The following is a 20,963-nucleotide window of genomic DNA, read 5'->3' as shown; positions in this document are numbered from 1 at the left end:
GCGTGCGCGTGTGTGTTCATCTGTGTCATTCAGGATATTTGGTGCACCTATCTCGTATCTTTTTACTGTTATGTGTATTTAAGTATGCGTGTTGTGGGCATTCTTTGCCAGTCTTTGTTTGCCTTTGTGCCATTGCTGTGTTTGACTACATGTGGTTTCATCAATAAAAAAAGAAACTACAAAGATGCTCTCCACCTGGTATCCTGCTTAAAGCCTCACGTTATATCAGGAAGATATGACAAACTCCAACAGTGATTTTAATTGTTTCAGGATTCTTAAGTATTGTCGCGTTGGCCAGGAAAGGAGTCTCACTCGAGCTCATTTTAACAAGAGAACGCTGTTTATTTAAAGACTCATCCCTTTTTCTGCTTCCCGGACTGGCCCCAATAGCAGTTACCCCACTCAGCTGCACCCACCTCAGTGAGGGTGCCCCCCCAGAACAAACACATACACATCCCCAAAATGCTCCCCACATCTCCACAACTGAAACCCCCAAACAACTGTACATGAACTCACACATTAAATGAATTATTCGTAACTTATAGACTCTGGAGTCAGCCTATCCCTGTGCACGACGACATGTTTCCTGCCCCACCTAACCCTGTATACAACCTCGCTGAGCCGCTCCACCACCGAACATGGCCCCATCCAACTCGACTGTAGTTTCGGGCAGAGGCCCCTTGACCGCTTAGGGTTAAATAGCCACACCTGTTGGTCCTGAGCCAGCGGACCTCCTGTACACTGCGTATCGTAAACCCTTTTCTGTTTCAGGCTCGCAGCCCCCTGGGCGTCCCTTGCAGCCCTATGTGCATTGTGCAGCCTCCCTAGGAGGTCCCTCACAAACGCTGGACCGGGCTCACACGGTGGGCCCATGCCCAGGGGCGCCCCAAACGCGAGGTCCACCGGCGTGCGGAGCTCCCTGCCAAACATAAACATAAGGCACGCGGGGGTGAACCCGGTGGACTCCTGCACCACCGAACGGCACATGAGCAGTACCACGGGCAACCGCACGTCCCAGTCCCTCTGGTGTTTGCTCGCCAGCGTGCGGTTAAACCGCTCCACTAAGCTGTCTCCCTGTGGGTGTAGAGGTGTGGTCCTGGTCTTATTTATTCCCAGAAGCCTGCACACTTCCCCCATGACCTCGGATTTGAAATTTCGCCCCTGGTCGCTGTGCAGTGTTTCCGAGACACCGAAACGACAAAAGAATTTGTTGACTAGCACGGACGCGGTCGTGGTCACGCTCTGGTCCGGCACGGCGTACGCCTCGGGCCACTTCGTAAAATAGTCCATGGCCACGAGGATGTATCTGTTGCCCGCCGCTGTAACCGGGAACGGACCCATGACATCAACGGCGACCCGAACACATAGGGACCAGTGGTGCCCTGGATCTCGAGGCCAGCCCCTTTTTGGCGGCATACGCCTCGCAGCAGTGCACGAACAGCTCAACATCGCGTCTACAACCCGGCCACCAGAATCTCTGTCTCAGCCTGCGCAGCGTCTTGGCTATTCCAAAATGCCCGCTGCCCAATGCACCGTGCATTGAGGACAGGACACAGTTCCTCAAACCTTCCGGGACCACACTCTGTAGGACCTGATCGCGTCCGTCTCTGACCACTCACGGCACAGCACCCCTTGTTTCACTCGTAGACTAGCCCAGTTCGATTTCAACGCCTTTACTACAGGGCCTAGTCTGCATACATCTTCCCAGGCTGGCGACGAGGACGCTTCCAGGTGTTCAAGGCTCCAACCGATTTCTGGGTCAGCAAGCTGGGCCTCTCTAAATTGTTCTGCAGTAAAGGATTCTAGCATTGGCATGAGTGAGCCGACTGCCGGTCTGAAAGCCGCGCAACGCCCAGGTTCGGGGTTGCACGTGTCAGACTTTGCACAATGTCTGCACCCTCCATCTGAACACGGCCTGCGCGACAAAGTGTCTGCGTTACCGTGAGATCTACCTGGTCGGTGTACAATGGAGAACCTAAACTCCTGCAGCCTAGCCAGCCACCTGGCTTGCTGCCCCTCAGGATCACGGAGGTTCAGGAGCCACTGTAGTGACGCGTGATCAGTGCGTAGCTGGAAAGGCACTCCGTACACGTATGGCCTGTAATTCTCCAGGGACGTGATCATCGGCAGTTATTCACGCCTTGTCACGCAGTAGTTTCTCTCTGTCTTACTCAAAGCACAACTGTAGTAACCGATAACAAGCTCGGGGCCCTCGTGCACCTGAGAGCACGCCACCGATACCATGGTCACTCGCGTCAGCGTCGACTACGAACTCCTTGTCAAAATCAGGATATGCCAGAACGGGCGTGCCGCAGTCTGTCCTTTAGCTCTTTAAACGCGCTGTCACACCTGGGTGACCATACAAACTTTGTCCCGCCTCCAGTGAGCTCGTGAAGCGGTGCTGCGACCTCCACAAATCCCCGCACGAACCTTCTGTAGTAAGAGGCCAGGCCCAGGAAACTCCTGACCTGTTTGGCGTTAGTTGGGCGAGGCCAGTTTTTTACTGCTTCCGTTTTAGTTGGGTCTGTACCGATCCCCTCGCTGCTGATGATGTGCCCCAGAAAATTAAGCCGTCACTGCAACAGGTTGCATTTCGCGAGGTTGAGCGGTAAATTGGCCTGGTGTATTTTTCCCAGGACCACATCAAGGTTCGCTAGCGCCGCCTCAAACGAGCCCCTGTGCACCAAAACGTCGTCCAGGTATACGATGCATTTAGAGCTTGGGACCCCTTTCAGGACCCTCTCCATAAGCCGCTTGAACGTCACGGGCGCATTACAGAGCACGAAAGGCAGCACGAAGAACTGCCATAACTCCCTCCTGAAAGTGAACGCCGAACGCTCTTTAGCCGACTCGGTTAGAGGGACCTGCCAATACCCACTGCGCAAGTCTAGGGAGGTAAACCACGTTGAGCCCGCGAGCAGCTCGAGGGACTCGTCGATCCTCGGTAGCAGATACGCGTCGAGTTTCGTGACCGCGTTGAGCCGCCTGTAATCTACGCAAAACCTCTATTCACCAGTTTTCTTCTGAACCAGGACCACGGGCGAGGCCCACGGGCTGCTCGAAGGCTCAATAATGCCAGCTTCAGCCATGTTATTAATTAGCTCCTCCACTATATTGCGCCTTGGAAACGGCAGGCGATGGGGCCTGGAACGGATAGGTTTCCCGTCTCCGGTCTCTATGTCGTTTGTGGCCAGAGTAGTCCTAGAGCAGTTGCTATCGGACAGCGCAAAAATGTCTATATACTTTTCCAACAGGGACCAAACCCGGATCTTTTGCTCGGCGACGAGATGGCCCACACATCGAGTCCACAATTTGCAAACAGCCTTAACGATCTCTGAGTTTACGAGCCCGTCCTGTCTGACGCGCCGGTGTGCTGGTTCATACCCTGAGTGCACTCCCGGCGGTCGGTCACCAAACGAAACAGTCTTGGTACCACAGTGTATGACTGGCCCCGCGCGTCGTAAAAAATCCAGGCCCAGAATACACTCATCGCAGGTGTGGCCTATCCAAAACTTCTGGATACGAGGCCCGTCTGAAGTCTACGCTTGCCATAGTGTGGCTGTGGAGCACTGCTCTTTCCCCCGACACTGTAACAAGGCTAAGCTGCTCCCCCGTAACAACACTAGTGTTAGCCTCAATAGCCCTTGTATCGTAACGTAGCACAGAAATGGCTGACCCCGTATCGATCAAGGCACTCACCTGTCGCCCGTTTATTCTCAGGGGGTGTAGAAACCATTGATGCCCAGGCGGCGAGAGGAGGACACAGTCCCGAGCGTGCACTCTGACGCCTTGTGATCCGGCACCCCGCAACTCCAGCACGCCATCCCCCGGCATCCTGCCGGATCTTGTCTCGGTCTTGCAATGACCACCGGCTGTGTTGTGGGACCACTGGAAAACACTAGCACTGCCCTCTCCGCATCCTCGACCGCCAGGTCCAGTGACGCCGGGTCCTTCAGTAGCATATGCTGTCGCAATTCAAAGGGCTCCAGTGCCTCCACGAATCTGTCCAATGCCAGTCTCTGCCTGACTTCCTCAGGGAAAGTGGGGTACGCTTGTCGCACCAGCAGCAAGAGATCGGCCACCAAGCTCGCGATGCATTCGCCTTGTGCGTGCTGTCTCATTATCAGTTTCTGTCGCGCTGTGCTGCATGAGGGCTGCTTGCCAAACCACGTGTTCAGCGCACCTTGCAGCACAGACAGTTCCTGCAAGTCATCGCCTTCTAACTCGACTAGAACGCACCTGGCCCGTCCGCGTAGCGCCAGGCACAGCTGTGCCGCCGTTTCTTTATCCGACCAGCGCAGTGTTCTCGCCGGGACTTTCAGCTGTGCGTCAAACTCGGCCCAGTCCGAAAGTCTGTTGTATTGGGGCAGCGGCATCGGGGAAATTGTTGGACTCTGGCTCGGGTTCCGTGCCGCCGCATTACGGCGGCCTGGCGCAGTCGTCTCTACCAGCGGGCCGGTCTCGCACCCACGGTTCCCTGCTGTCACCAGTGTCGACGGTGATTGGGCGTCTCCGAAACGGGTAGTGACGTATGGTTCTCCCGGCCAATCTGTCGGTTGCCGCTCTTCCGCTCTCCTCACACTACGTCCATCAGCATGGCTTCGCATCTCCCGTCTTAGCGCTTCCTCCTCCAGAATTAGCTGTCTATCTACCTCGGCAATCTGGTCCATTATCTACTGCAGATCGATCCGAGGCCCACTTCTGACACCATTTGTCACGTTGGCCAGGATAGGAGTCTCACTCGAGCTCATTTTAACAAGAGAATGCTGTTTATTTAAAGACTCATCCCTTTTTCTGCTTCCCGGACTGTTCCTAATAGCAGTTACCCCACTCAGCTGCACCCACCTCACAGTGAGGGTGCCCCCCAGAACACATACACAGAAACACATACACATCCCCAAAATGCTCCCCACATCTCCACAACTGAAACCCCCAAAACAACTGTACATGAACTCACACATTAAATGAATTATTCGTAACTTATAGTCTCTCTCACTCATCTCCCAGCATCCTTTGTTGGCGAGTGGCAGGGCCCGTCAGTGTGCGTGTCTGGCGCCGTCACAGTATTATTTAAGAAAATGTTTTAGAAAAGATAAAACTTAATAATAATAATAATAATAATAATTGATTTGGATTTTCTAATAATTGAAAATATCAGTGACAATTCAAATTTTCAAATTTTGGGATCAAAATGCCAAGATTACTGGAATACAAAACATTTTCCTGCTGTCTGAGCGACTTTTCCTGTCTCAACATTATTAGTGTTTCCTAGTCAATACAAGGGATATCTTGTGTTGCAGCTTCTGATGTCTGGCTTCCAGCAGGAAAAAGCTTCATTAAACATCATGTAATAGCATGCTCACATACAAGATAAAATGATATCATTTATGTTATGATGTAATCCAGATGTCTGTATACCTGATGTCCATTCACCCTAATACCCATTCAACTTTTATAAAATACATAATGTGACAGGGATTCCATGAACTGAGCTGTACTCAGATGGCATTGAGTAACTATAGTAAATGTCTGCTTGTACGTCAGTGCTGCATGAGAATTTACTTTGTTCTTGCTTCAGCATATTCTTTTCTGCATTTCTGAGAGGTAGAATTCCTGTTTTAAAATGGCTGCAGCCTAAAGTCCAATGTGATGAAAAAAGAAAGGAAAAGAAAGTGTCACGTTGACGTCCCCAACCCCTCCTTTTGGGCATGTGTTTACGTCATCTGTGTCTACTCATCTGTTTCTGTGGATCTCCGTGGGTGCGGTTATGTCTCGTGATTATTCATCTCACCTGTGGCTCGTCTCGTCATCACGTGGGGTGTACGTGGTTTGTCTATTTAATGTGTGTTCGCGCAGTGTCCTGTGCTCGTTGTTGTTTGAGTCACTCCCGTTTGTGTTCATCTCTGTGTGTAAATGTGCGCACAATGCGCTATTTGTACTGTTAATGCTATTTGTGACGTTGTTCAGAAACAGCGGACTCGTGCCTCGTCCGTCTCTCTGTGGCCAGCGTCACAGAACGATGAGCCGAAGATGCCAGGCTATGCCACCCAGCCAAAGAAGGGCAAGCGACCCAGCAAGCGGCACCATGCCTCCTCCCTGGCCCAGCACCACGAAGCCACGGTGTCTCTCGAGCAGTTGGAGCAGGACCCGCTGTGTGCCTACATGCTGCGCGCTGCTCGGGAGACCTCTGTTCCCAAGTGGGCGGAAGACTTCCGCCAGGGAGCGGGGCAGATATGGCAAGAAAGACACCCCTCTCCTTCTCGCGAGCTCTCGCCTCTGAGGGTGGGTGCCTTTGAGCTTTGCTAGCCTAGCGAGGAGGAGGAGGAAGACAATCCGCCCTCCGTGTGCTCTGCCCCCACCGTAGACTACAGTGAGGAAGAGGAGGAGGAAGAGGACTACCTTCCGTCCGTGTGCTCCGCCCCCACCGTGGACTACGGTGAGGAAAAGGAGCAGGAGGAGGACTACCGTCCCTCTATGTGCTCCGCCCCCACCGTAGACCATGGTGAGGAAGAGGAGGAGGAAGGGGCATACACTGAGGGAGAGGAGGATGAGATTCCGCCCCCTTTGGAGCTCTCCGGCGGGACTGTGCAGGGGAGGAAGAGTCCAGAGGTGGGCTTATCCTCCCACCGCTCCAGGGGAAGCGCCATGGACTACTCCCCGAGTGGCAGCCCGGAGCAGCCCATGAGCTGGAGCCTGGGCAGTGAGGAGATGGAGGTCGAGGAAGACGCTCACACTGCCGGGTCTGGAGGGCGGTCGCGAGGCAAAGGGGGACTTCAATGCAGTCCACCGAGGGGGGAGACCAGTCGCGCTGCACCCGGCGCGTTCGCCAACAGCGCTGCACCCGGCGCGTCCGCCAGCCGCGCTGCACCCAGTGGAGGGTTTGCAGCGAGGGCAGCAGGAGGACCGCCCACTGCAGCACCAGCAGCTCCCGGTTTCTCTCCCCTGAACACTCTCCTCCTGACGCGAAGCTTGGCGCCAATTTCGTGTTTGTTCCAGTGTTCGTGTTTATTACCGTATATCTACCAAATCCCCTATTCCCTTTCGTGCCTCTGTTTGTTAATGTTCCGGTTTGTGTGTTTGTCAACGTGCCGTTGTTTTGTCTAACGTGTTTTCCCCGGTCTTCCCAGGGAGGGTGTTCTAGGCTATTCGTGGCGGACTCTCCACCGAGGGCAGTCATCTCCCAGACGCAGGACTGAGCGCGTCGGATCCGCCCATCGATGTGGGTTTGGGGCACTCGGTCCTGTTGGCACCCCGGGACGGGTAGTGCCCTTGGTGGGGGAGTCTTTCACGTTGAGGTCCCCGACCCCTCTTTTTGGGCGTGTGTTTACGTCGTCTGCATCTACGTCTGTGGATCTCCGCGGGTGCGGTTATGTCTCGTGATTATTCGTCTCACCTGTGGCTCGTCACGTCATCACGTGGGGTTTATGTGGTTTGTCTATTTAATGTGCGTTCGCGCAGTGTCCTGTGCTCGTTGTTGTTTGAGTCACTCCCGTTTGTGTTCATCTCTGTGTTAAAATGTGCGCACACTGCGCTATTTGTACTATTAATAAAGTGACGTTGTTCAAAAACAGCGGACTCGTGCCTCGTCCGTCTCTCTGTGGCCAGCGTCACAAAAAGGTTAATGGTTGTCTTCACTATGAGTTTATTATTCCCATGACTCCTAAGAACCTTCATGTTCTGAAATAGAGAATAAAAAGCATTGTCTGTATTATTTAATATATCTTGATTTGGCTCATTTATGACTGGCATAACAAACTTCTTAAATGTATGTATTTGTTTTCAATACAGCCATATGTGTCATGGGGCATGGAGGACTATGGACATGATACAGATGTAGGTTTTACAACCATTTGTGACACCCAATGACATCTATGACTATAATTGTTATGTGGGACAGTGTGGTTCTTAAAGTAGATTTTCTTGTTCACCCCTGTTAGAAAATACACATTGTCTATATATTTTAAAGTGCTAACTTTTGTTTAAAAGAATGATGTTTACCCTCCAAAGCTCACCAGTTGGTTTCTTTTTTTCAGCTTATACAGTTTCATACTGTGGAAGAAGGGAAGGTGGGTTTTCTGTTTTTACAGTCTGTTGCTCAGCAGGTTTTTCAGTAATCTTGATCAGAAGCCTTACATATCTTTGAATCTTTTCCTGAATCACTTCATGTTGCCCATGGCACAGCATGTAAATCACATGATTTACATGACTGCATAATCATACCTCACTATTAACTTAACCCAAGAATGCTGTCAGAATATCATACACCAGGTGTGTATGCAGTCAGGTTGCCTCCTCCTCACTCTGCTCTAGTATGTGTGTTTTTACTCACTCAGTGAATCGCCGGGATTGGCGTGGAGTAACTAGAGGGCAGACACAAACGCTGAGGAGAGCGAGATTTTTTGAAGGGCATACCGAAATCAGGATTGAAAAAACAGGCTTGGGTCAAATCCAATAACGAGTCCGATGTATGATCATAACCACCACGTAGTGACATGATGGGAGACAAAGATAGAATAAAATAAAGAGAATAAACAGGAAAGAAATAACAACACAGTTTGATTGCAACATATACCACAAAGCACTAGAGACTATACAAACCAAATGGACTAAACCAAACAAAATTATCTGTAACCCACAAGACAAAAGACAAGGCAATAAATACACTCAAACAAACTGAGAAAGCCTGTGAAACATAAGCAAGGGGAATAGGTTACAGAGTGAAATGAGGGACTAGGACGCACATGGCCAACAAAACAAACCCTGTCAGGGAATGGTAGGAGGAGGAGGGGCCAGACGTGACGCTCAGATAAGGCAGCTAAGTTCGAGTTGTGACATATGGTGTCATTCTCCTACAAATCACTGTTGAAAATCCAATACAATTCTTACATTTAAATAACCAACATTACTTCTGTTTATTGTATATGCTGATGCGACGCAGGGAGGGAGTAGAAAATGAGAAAGCATTACAGAACATACATTTAAAAAATAGGCTTGAAGGCTGATGTTTCACTGTAGCACAAAGATTGGGCAGATAGGGTCTAGACCATATTAGGCTATGGCAGCTGTGGGGTTTGAATAGGAGGATGTTTAAGTGGCCAAAGGTGAATGAGATAACTAATAAGTGGGAGAGTAAGAGGTGGGGAGTGGCTAATATGATTGAGATGCATGTGTGCGTGTGTGTGTGTGTGTAGCTTCAGGTCTATTGAAGATCTAATGTTTTTGGGAAAGAGAATGCGAGGAGAATGTTTTGTGAAGGGAATGTTGAAATACTACAATACTATGTTAAAATATTAACAATAAAATAGACCACTGAACTCATGCATCATCCAGTAGTCATCAACTGTAAATTAAATAACTATAAATTACCTAATCATTACCTGCAGTTTGACTGTGTGATTATGGTGAGGGAGACATCCAAGATCACTGGCAAGTGGAAGGTTGAACACTGCAAAGAAAAGCGAGGTTTCATCTGCAAGAGGAGCATTGGTGAGTGGAAGTAGTTTTAATTCTAGTCAGCAGAGATAGGCAATATATTAATTACAAATGTTTGAAAAACACTTGCATTTGAATACAGTATTTCGTAACAAATAAAAAACAATTCTAATTTGTAGGTTTGACAGATTATTATTGTATTTTTGCATTTGTAACCATGAGAGAAAGGAGGCAGGACACAAATGCTGACTAGTTTGACTTATTGAGGGCAATAATTGACATTGTACATGATGGAAAGAAACCCGAATACACGATTAAACAAAACAGAAATGAAGACATGCACAGAGCAGAATAATGAAGGTTAAACTTATGGAGGCATGTGAACAAAACAACCAACAAACTGAGGGGACAAACAGAGGAGAATAAAAACACAAGATAATCAGGGCAAATGAGAAACAAGTGTAACCAAGGCTGGGAAAAGAAACAAAGGACAGAACTAGGAACAAATATCGCTCCCCCAATCTAGCATCTATTCTTTTCTCCCAACCTCACTTCCAAAAACATCGGACACATTTTTTGGTATAGATATTTAGCTATTTGTTTTCAGCTATTTGTTAATGTGTTTGTATTTTATGTCAATAAACATTCCAAGGTATTTGTATATTTACTAGCTGACATGCCTAAGATCCATCAGTTCTTAAAGCTGTGACTAGAACTGTGGGTACATAAACATCATTAATCACCCTCCATTCCATGCATCCATATTTGATCTTCCTCAGACTCTCAGATACAAGTTCCAGCAACAACAGTATCACCGCTGACTTATTCCATGCTGGGGAACAACTCGTACAAGGTGCAGATGGAGAAGATGAGCTGGGATGAGGCCAGGAGGCAGTGCAGGGCGGATGATGCTGACTTGGCCAGTGTGCTAGACTCCATCACCCAGGCTTTCGCAATTCTCAGGATTGACAGATTCAAACAGCCTATGTGGATCGGCCTCAACAGCAACTTGGTATGCATGTTAGTCTGTTTTGCATAGTCTGAACTTAGAGGGCCTGTGATATAAAAGGTTGCCTGATCTCCACAGTTATAGCCAGTGCTCACTACATACACAAAGCTAACATGGATGTAGCTGAGGAAAACAAACAATACTCTCTCTCTCACACCAAGTATCTGCTGCTGTTTGCAGACATGGGGGCAGTACCGCTGGGTTGACAACTGGATACTGAATTATGCTAACTGGGGGACGGGAGAGCCAAGTCAGAACAAGGCCTGTGTGTACATTGACATGGACGGATACTGGAAAACGGCAAACTGCAACAACACCTACTACTCTCTCTGCAAGCGTTCCCCAGGTAGACAACTGCTCAGTACTGGTATAAGCATTCCCCAGGTAGCCCATTGCTCGGTACTGCTACAAGATTTTTTTACATATAATTTAGGACCTGAAAATAACCAACTCACTAAAAATGTTTGTTTTTCTTACATGACACACTGTCTGCACATTCCACAGCATGTTATTTTATGCTTCCAAAAGTTTTTTTATCGTGTTTCAGTGCTGCTATAAAATATGTAAACAAAACAACATGGGTGAACATTTCTAGTTGAGGAAAACCAATCTGTTACAACAGAATAGTGTCGTGGCAAAGCACCCATCCCCTCCTTCCGGTGCATGTCAGTGTTTATATGGTCATATGTGTGTATATGGTCATTTCCATTTGTGTCATTTTTCCCACCTGTCTCTTGTGTCTTGTTAATGTGAGTGTATTTAATATTTGTCAATGTTGTGGTCCTTGTTTGTCTTTGCTTAAGTCACGTGTCTGCAGGGTTGCCAACTTTTGAAGATCGCTTGGAGGAGGTGGCGAGTGTAAATTGTTGACGGGGGGGGGCAACATAAGTTGTCGATGGGGGGTGGTTGGCGACCATAAAATGGACACAAATTAGGTGTTATATCGTGATCTATCGATCGCCAGTGGTTGGCGCCAGAGCGAACTAGTAACTCATTGAATCATAGATGTGGATCAGAGGTAAATAAACTAGATTTTTTTTTTTCGGCGTGAGATATCGGAAGTGTGGCGTGACAGCGTGTGAAAACAGTCAAATGCGTGTGTCTCACGCTCAATGCGTGAGAGTTGCCAACCCTGTGTCTGTCTAGTGTTCATTTAGTGCTAATGCTAACAATAATATCGTGTCTTTTTTAAACTGCTTTCACCTCAGCTTCCTGCCTCTCCCTTGCCCATGTTACACATTGGTTTTAATTAAGACAAAACAAGCAGGAAAGTGAAGTAAACTAATGGGGAAATGCAATGGAACGTATACATAAAAATACACCAAAGTGAGGATTTTAATAATATGCTAATTGGACAAAAAAATACAGGCGTAAAGAAGATGCGTAGGATTCTGGGAGATGCAAATAGTGTTGCCACCTGTCCCGGTTTTCCCGGGACTGTCCCGGTTTTCACGTGCCTGTCCCGGTTTTACCGGGCTGTCCCGGTTTGTCCCGATTTTCCTTCTTTTTAATATTCGGTCCCTGCAAAAAAAACTAGGTTAGTTCAAACCACGATTCAGACTGTTTCCGCACACTTTAAATCTGTTTTTTTTTCTCGCTGTGTTCATTTTAAATAGGGTGACCATATTTTTGTTTGGGAAAACCAGGACACTGTGGACAAGTTGTTGAGCCGGGGGGGGGGGGGATGGAGGTTGCGAGGAACGTAAGTTGTTGAGCGGTCGGGGGGGGGTGGGGGGGGGGGGGGGGGGTGGCGAACGTAAGTTGTTGGTTATCCGCCAGTTTGCCCCCCCCAACAAATTACGTTTGCCAACCCCCCCGGCTCAACAACTTTTATTCGCCCCCAACCCCATCAACAAATTATAGTCGCCACCCTGTGGGTATGACAGTGTCCTTGTTTTTTGTCAGACCTAGGTGGCAACCCTAGATGCAAAGGATCATTGAAGCCCTCACCATGCTCCTGATTGCCTCACTTTCTATAACAGATGCTCCCAATTGGTTCACTCCATAAATTAATTTGCACAGTGAACACATACATTAGCATTTTTTCTTGGGTTGTGAGGCTTGTCAGTGACTGGAGGAATATTGAAGAACATTAAATCAATACATACATTTTGTCAAATACTTTTCTTTTGTTTACAATATTTTTACCTTAAAAAATAAATAAACTAAACTAAAGGTTCACAATGTTAAGACTAGTGTATGTACCAGATCTTTTTTCATTTTGTTCTTTGTCTACAGATGTTGCCCCCACGGAGCCTCCTCAGCTCCAAGGAAACTGCCCTGAACCAAGTGAATTCAGGACCTGGATCCCATTCAGAGGACATTGCTATTCTTTCGTGGCTTCTGAGAGGGCGTACTGGGGGCATGCAACAGTAGAATGTATTAAAATGGGTAGGACCATCACTACTATAAGTAAGAGTGGAACAGGAGGAACAGTTGGTGAACTGGGAGAGGGAATTAAGGAGCAGGTAGTGAACTGGAGGGACAGTTGGTAGGTTGATAGATGGACTGGACTTTGATTAGGTCAGCCTTGGTTTGCAGGTACAACCAATTCTGGTTTTCATTATTCTCCTCTTCTCCACACACTGAAGCATACAAATCATGGAAATCATGGAGGGGTCTGAAATTTTCATCTTAGGTGCATGTCCACTGTGAGAGAGAAAATCTAAAAAAAATTCTTATTTATTTGTGTGTTACTGTATTTGAACATCTGTGAAAATCAATTTAAATATTTGGTACAATAGCCTTTGTTTGCAATTACAGAGGTCAAATGTTTCCTGTAGTTTTTCGCAAGTTTTGGACACACTGCAGCAGGGGTTTTGGCCCATTCCTTCACATAGATTGTCAGTGCTGGCTACAGGGCTGGTCCTTCTGTCATCACCAGGAGGAGCCCACGAGTCAGATCTCAGCCCAATCAGCGGCGATGACCTGCACCTGTCTTCCTTGTGTTTTAAGGACCGATGCAGTGTCTCACCACTGAGTTGTCAGTGTACTTTGCTGCCAACCTTCAGCCCGTTTTCTCTCAGTCAAGTTGCGTCAAGGTGTTTCGCCACCCTGTCTCTGTCTTTGTTAAGTTTTTTGTTTTTCTGTTACCCTGTCTTTTCGAGTACTTACCTCCTGCGCCGCTCCCTGGCCTCTCAAGTTTTCCTCCCACTGTCATTTTTCCTATCCATTTGATTTTGTTTGTGGGAAGGTTTTTTTGTTCTTTGCGGTGTTTGCCAGCCAGCCAGTTACTTCATCTGGTGTCCTTTGTTGCTCTTTGGTTTTTGCTTTCTGTTATCTGCGTTGATATCATTCTGCGAGTATTTCAGTTCTCCTGTTTTATCCATGTTCTCATTTCGTGATTATTTTCTGTTCTCCCTTGCTATCCCATTGAATATTTTCGTGATTTCTTTCAGTTCTCCCCTATTATCCGCGCTGAATATTCTATTGCGAGTGCTTTCTGTTTTTTTTTTTTCGTTTATTGCGCTGCATGCAAGTTACACGGACTGGGTCCACTACCATAAAAACTCAGCAGGGGATTTTGCCTCCTATATCCCCCGCCCTTTCACAGATCTTCTTCAGATCAGCCAGGTTACTGGGGTGTTGCTGATAAGTTTGAGCTCCCTCCAAAAATGTTCTATAGGGTTTAGGTCTAGGCCACTCCAGAACCTTGATATGCTTCTTAAGGAGCCACTCCTTGGTTATCCTGGCTGTGTGCTTTGGGTCATTGTCATGTTGAAAGACCCAGCCATGACCCATCTTCAATGCTCTAACTGAGGGAAGGAGGTTATTCCCCAAAATCTCGCTATACAAGGCCCCAGTCATCCTCTCCTTAATATAATTCAGTTGTCCTGTCCCAAGTGCAGAAAAACACCACCAAAGCATGATGCTTCCACCCCCATGCTTTACAGTAGGGATGGTACTCATCATTCTGTCTCCTCCAAACATAGAGAAATGTAAATAAAAATGTGCCATATTTGTCAATTGTGATTTTTAACACCGCAATCGAAATTTGTCCTCTGCTTTTTACCCATCTGTGCAGTTAACACACACACACACCAGTGATTACTAGGGGGCTGTGGTGCACACGTGCCCAGAGCGGTGGCCAGCCCTAGCCCGGCGCCCAGGGAGCAGTTGGGGTTTGGTGCCTTGCTCAAGGGCACCTCAGTCATGGCCTCAGGTGTGGGAATCGAACCCACGACCCTCTGGTCACAAGACCAGTTCCCTACCACCAGGCCATAACTGCCCCGCAAAAAATACAAAAAAAATTACAAAATATAATAGTGCCTTAAGACTTAAGTCATGAAACATCATAAATATCTTTAAGTTTGTAAGCTCAAGCTAAGGACACTAATGATAACAGGTATCACTGTGTCAATCCAGCAAAACGGCTGAAAATTACCAAGCTGGAATATCATGGGTAATGCATGACTCTTCCTGACATGGTTTTAAATATATGTTAATGCTGTATCTCTGATCACAGGTGCATCACTGGTGAGTGTGGAGGACGCGTTAGAATCCCAGTTCATCCACAAGAATCTGGAGATTCTCCAGGATGAGTCCCAGTCTTTCTGGATCGGCATGCACCGCAGCCATGAAGGTCTGCAGCCCAATTCAAAACTTCACCTGGACATGGAACATTACATTTACATTTACGGCATTTAGCAGACGCTCCTGTACAGAGTGACTTACAAAAGTGCTAAGTGTTTAGTCAGAATATGCATCTCTAGTATAAACAGGTTTAAGCCCAAACTACTCGAGCTCAAGCACTGCCATAAACAGTTGCCAGTGCTGATACCTAGAAAGAAGACAACAAAATATAAGATTAGACACAGAGCAATACTCTGCATGCAGTGTGAGTTAGCAAGTGTTCCCAGAGATAAAGTGCAATTAATTTATACCAATGTCCTTAGCCAGTGCACATGGTTTCAAAGTATAAAACATGTTGTGCATTTATGTGTGTGTGTGTGTGTGTGTGTGTGTGAATGTGTGTATGTATATATCAGGCAATTTGATGTGGATTGATAATACATCGATGGACTACACTAACTGGGGATCAAAGATGCCAGATAGCCATGGTTACTGCGTTGATGTAAGATCAGAGAGTGGCTTGTGGTTTACTTCACCATGCAGTACCTACAACAGTTTCATCTGTAAAACTGCCAAAGGTCAGTCACACAGACACACACAAATGCAGTTAAGAAGGATTCACCAGTCTGAATCTGATGCACATAGTCTGAACTTTATGACTTGAGATTTTAAATCATGATGTGTAAACATACTAAGCTGTTTAAATTTTGTTTTGGCTACTGTGATCTTTGGTCTCACTGTAAGTGCCTGTTTTTTTTTTTTTTTTAGTTATACCTCCAACAGAGAAGCAGCCAGATCCAAGTATGTACAGGAATAGTTACTCATCCTCTGAAGAAAAAAAAAACTGAATAATCTAGATGAAAAACATAACAAAAGTAGCTATTGTGTGATGATCCATTAGGAACATCTAGTTGTGTTCTCTGATCATTGATGTCCTCCTCATAACACTCTTCTCTGCTCTGCAGTGCCTCGGGTGGACGATGCCCCACATGGCCATGCTGGCACCGTTATAGCTGTTGTCTTGGTGATTATCGCTGTGGCAGTGCTGGCTGCCTTCCTGTACTATAAAAGGCCATTCAAACCCATGATGAGAGAATTTGTTTGACAACATACTGTACTTACAGAATGCCAGGCAATCAACATCCATTGTCAATGACAAGGGAATGGTTACCAATATTGAAGAGAATGAGTCTGTGTAACACTAACCATTAAATGTACAGTATATGTACGCTCACATATGCTCTACTGAACATGAGTTGCAAGGTTGTAGGAACAAACTGGACACCTCCGGTAAATCTAAAGTGATTTGGCCTAATTGGGTTATCCGGATAAGCAGATGAGAATGGATGGACGGACTGATATTATTCTTGAGATTTTTTTATTCTGAAAAAATTTAAGTTGACATCACAGTAATCGATCATAAAATGTATTCCTAATTTGTGGCTTCTACCAAGCTGTTCTTTATTATAGCATGACGTATGGTCCCTGTGATGGAGTTGCCCTCCAACACGATGTACACAAGTATGGACATTGGTTTCATGATAGTTGATAATCAAATGAAGACACATATGATTTAATTAAATTTTATTGAGTAATATTTATCAGCTTACCAAGAGAGAACCTGCACAGAAAATACAAAAGTTATACAATGTCTAATGAAAGGTGGGAATTTTATCTGAGTAATTAAACTAAAGTAAACACTTACCGATGATTGGATGCAGAGGAAGGCAGCCATGTTGTCTTGCTGAGAAACAGAGGCTGTTTCTCAATTCAGGGGCTGCAGCCCACGAAGTGCGCATTTGTAGGCCGGTTACGTCACTGCGCCGCGACGAGGCTGTCTCAATTCGTGGACTCCTTCTTATGCGGCTGACGAATGTAGTCTTCAAAACCCCGAAAACGAAGGATGCATCTGAGTATCCTTCGCGTCCCACCATATCCCAGGATTCATTGCTCTATGAACAATAAACAGGCGGAGTCTAGTGTTCGGGCCGAGGAATTCGTTTTTAAATGTCGGTATTTTTTAAATATGGACATTTATACTGCAATGAGATGCTAAATAACATGCCAGTTATTAATGATATTGCAGGTAAATATGTGCTTTGAGTATTTACTAAAGAGTAACGTTTATAAAAATACATTGAATTTTGTTAAGAAGTTATACTTCCCGCCAAACTTGTGAATACATGTTCAACGCATTTTCTTTTAGGCATTTGTGGGTGATGTGATACTTGTCGGACAGCACGCTAACACGTATGTAACGTATGAAACGGGGCAGAGCGTGGTCACGCAAACATACGTCTTGCGAAGACTAGACTGTCTCATTTAACAGCCGTGAGATGCAGCCTACCCGGCCTTCGAAGTGTGTGGCCACCGTGGGCTGCGGTCTACGCGGTCTACGTAGGCTGCAGCCCCTGAATTGAGATGCAGCCAGAAAGTGTTCTGTGGAGAGCTTTTATTGGTTGGATTTCCCGCCAAAAATACAGGAAGTGACATCACACCACTCTGGGGTAGGACTATAAAATGCCTGATGGGAATTGTTTGGGCAGAGAGGTTTTTCCTCTGGTGGCAGAGCAGGCAATGCTGAAAGTAGCAGGTATCTTCATGATTGAACTGACAATTGATTTGAGTCTTTTGTGAACTATAGTGATGGCAAACCGAAGCTTTGTGAAGCACTGAAGCTTTCCTCCCAAATGAGTTGAAAAAAGGTTCATTACTCGAAGCTTCATGACACAGTGTACAGTACCGGCATCTGGTGGCCAAAACCATGAAGTGCTTCATGTATCTTGTGGTTTGAAGACAAGGGAACTGTTTTTTACAGCATAAACTGTTTACATGCATAAAAAATTTGACATTTGTTGTTTCAATAAAGGCAACTGATAAGACTACATTGTTTGTTGTGCATGTTTTCCAAATCTAACTGCTGGGTTGAGCAGAATGCTGAGAAAAATGAGTGATGGCTGAATAATAAAATGCATTATATCACAATGTAAACACTGTAAAAAATTCTTAGAAAAAACTTTGAGCAGGTCTTTTGATAACTTATTTATATTTATCACATTGCCTATTTTCCATAGGCAAGGCTCATGTGGGTTTGCTGTATGAGGTAGTTAACAATTTTATGTTCATGGATGTGAAAGAAGTCAGATTGCTTTTTCAGTGGGGCATTGAACATTTTATTTTATGGTGGGTGGTCATGATTGTGAACTTGGATCATGATTGTGAACATGGGTAATGATTGTGCATAACTCAGTTTTTATTCAGGAACAAAAGTTTTTCAACTGTGCTGGGGCTAAGTTGGTTTCTTTTTTTATTAACAATTTCTCCAGCCTTTGAAAATACCCGCTCACATGGGACTGAGGAGGCTGGAGTGCATAAAAACTCAAGGGCAAGCTGTGTGGCACCTGTTAGGCTGCGCATTCATTTGTCCTGGCTCTGGGTCCGCTGGTTGCTCCACCGCCTCTAACAATGGCACAGCATACCTGTGCGCAACATTGTGCAGGACCCCACATGCCCTCACAATACAGCATACTTTCTCTGGCCGATACAGGAGCATTTCCCCCATGAAGTAAATAAATAAACTGAAGTAAATAAATAAAAGCTGAATAAAGCCAACGTACCATGTTTATTCATTTATCTGAGTGTTTTAGGTTTTTACTTTGAAGTGGAAAAAGTCCTGAATGAGAAGGTGATCCCGTTTAAGGTGCTCTAGATAAAAGAATAAAAAAAAAAACCTGATTCGATTATTGGTCGACTAAAGGGAAAATCTGACAAATCAGATTCGACTATGAAAATCCTGTTGAATACACCTCTACCTCATACACCTTTGTTATTTGTTATTTCCATCACCTGTGCCTTGCTTCTGTAATGTCATGGTTAGCCAGAGCTGATCCCTCTGCTGGCTGGTGGCTCTATGGTGGGTGGGGCCAACTCATACAGTTTCCATCCTCTTTAGTATGTGTATTTATATCATTTCATGTATTTACTGTTTGCTTGTCGTAGGAATTCCAAGCACTGTACCCCGTGTGCCTTGCTTCAAATTACCTATCCTGTAACCCCCTCTACTGTTCCTAGTTGTTGTAGGTCTGTAGATTTAGGAACTGTTCGTTTTATTTTTTGTCTAGGTATGTCTGCCCTGACTGTGATGCCTTAAAATTGAACTTTGAAATTGGGGAACATTAAACTCTCTACAGAATATTTGATGGGTTTATCTGTTGTCTGTTATTTCTATTTCTCTCCCTCCCTCTCACTTTCTCTCTAGTACCACCCCTTTGACCCCCGCATTGCTAAAATCATAACTATTGAACTGTTACGTTTGCTGAGGAGTAGGCGTGACACAACTGCAAATGTAAAGAAGTTTAATAACGAAACAATGACAAAACAACTGGCTATAAACAGAAACGCTACACAACGAACGGAAATAGGAGTAACTACATAGAGTACAGGCAACACACTAAGGTGAGTAGGGACATCCAAGTAAATCACAACATAGGTCGAGGCAATAGAACCTAGAACTAAGATCACAGACCCACAGGAAAAACAACGAACACCAATAAAAGAGAAACAACTAGACACATCAACAACGAACACCAATAAAAGAGAAACAACTAGACACATCAATACTTAACGATAAGAGGAAACAGAGAAGGAAAACACTTAAAAACACTTAAGGGGAAAAACACTTAAAATGGCTAGGGAGACTAGACTAGGTGACTAGGAGGACACAGAGAAATACATACTGAAACGAAACCAGAGACACTACATATCAAACAAACAAGCGAGAGCAGAGACAGGACAAATAAGTTCAACCAGAAACCAGGAATACTTAAGAACTACGAAGAACCATGACAGACGAGGGAGCATAGCAAATGACCGACGTTGGTGAATGAGACAGGGGGAACTAAATACACAAGATGGAAGGGAGAAAACGAGACACAGGTGCAAACGTTAATGACTGGGGTGTGACAAACAGACAGGTACCTTACACCGGGGAACTAGGCAGGGCTAGGGCATACGACACAGGACTGGGGCAGGAGGCGGAGCTAGACATGACATGAACTATGAGACTTAGTCAGTGTTGGGTAATCTAAAAGAAGCATTTTTCAACATATATCTCTAGTCTAAATTGTCACGTTACGGTCCCCGACCCCTCCCTCTTGGGCGTGTGTTTACGTCATCTTCGCCTACTCGTCTGCGTCAGTGGATCTCCGTGAGTGCGGTTGCGTCCTGTGATAATCCGTCTCACCTGTGGCCAGAGGTGGGTAGGAAGGCATTACATTTACTCCGTTACATTTACTCAAGTAGCTTTTTGGACAAAAATGTACTTGTAAGAGTAGTTTTAATATGAACGACTTCTACTTTTACTTAGCCCTATCCGGACGGGATTAGTTTTTCAGGGGGACGTCTGTGAAAAATATTTCACCCTTGTACTCAGTGATAAAACTCTTGCATCCGGACAGCAATTGAAAAAACAGGAGGACCCGTGAGTTTTTGGCTTTCTCGGTCACATGATATCGCCTTGTCACGTGATAGCATGTTTAATAATGTCACACTGCCAACTCTGATGATTCCTTTTTAACTTTTAACTTTACTACTGTTCAGTTCAGCATTTAAGATCTCCGTTTAAGTTAAGCTATTTTGTTAAACCAATACAGAAAACACATTATAAAAAATCGCTAATGAATGTAAATAGCTAAATAAATCCGTTAAATAAAATAAAATAAATCCATTAAAAAATCCAGTAAATCCATTTTCGCTCGCCGCTGTCTTTACGTGGATCTCCGTGAAAACGCGCGCCCAACGTGTAACTACGGTGCGTGGCAGTGGACATATAGCTGTTTTATTAAACGCGAGGTGATGTCTGCATGTATAAACTCAGACATGTGGATCCGGACGGGACTAAAATTACCAGACGACCACGGAGTACAGCGAAAAACAGTAGGTAATTCCGCCT

General features: G+C 45.8%; 1 pseudogene across 1 annotated transcript in view; it reads left to right on the top strand.

Annotated features, from left to right (window-relative positions):
- LOC143475508 (macrophage mannose receptor 1-like) overlaps positions 1-17,895 on the top strand; it is a 41,257-nt pseudogene extending 23,362 nt beyond the window's left edge. Inside the window, exons 23-32 of the transcript XR_013121034.1 lie at positions 7,789-7,833; positions 8,034-8,066; positions 9,384-9,486; positions 10,212-10,444; positions 10,622-10,787; positions 12,680-12,832; positions 14,907-15,023; positions 15,430-15,591; positions 15,782-15,814; positions 15,979-17,895. The product of XR_013121034.1 is annotated as a macrophage mannose receptor 1-like (transcript). The remainder of the gene's footprint in view (positions 1-7,788; positions 7,834-8,033; positions 8,067-9,383; positions 9,487-10,211; positions 10,445-10,621; positions 10,788-12,679; positions 12,833-14,906; positions 15,024-15,429; positions 15,592-15,781; positions 15,815-15,978) is intronic.
- Positions 17,896-20,963: the final 3,068 nt, after the last annotated feature.

Source organism: Brachyhypopomus gauderio, chromosome 14, assembly GCF_052324685.1.
Source record: "Brachyhypopomus gauderio isolate BG-103 chromosome 14, BGAUD_0.2, whole genome shotgun sequence".
NCBI classification, from domain to species: domain Eukaryota; kingdom Metazoa; phylum Chordata; class Actinopteri; order Gymnotiformes; family Hypopomidae; genus Brachyhypopomus; species Brachyhypopomus gauderio.
Note: the sequence above shows the minus strand (reverse complement) of the source record. Positions and strands in the feature narration are given on the sequence as shown.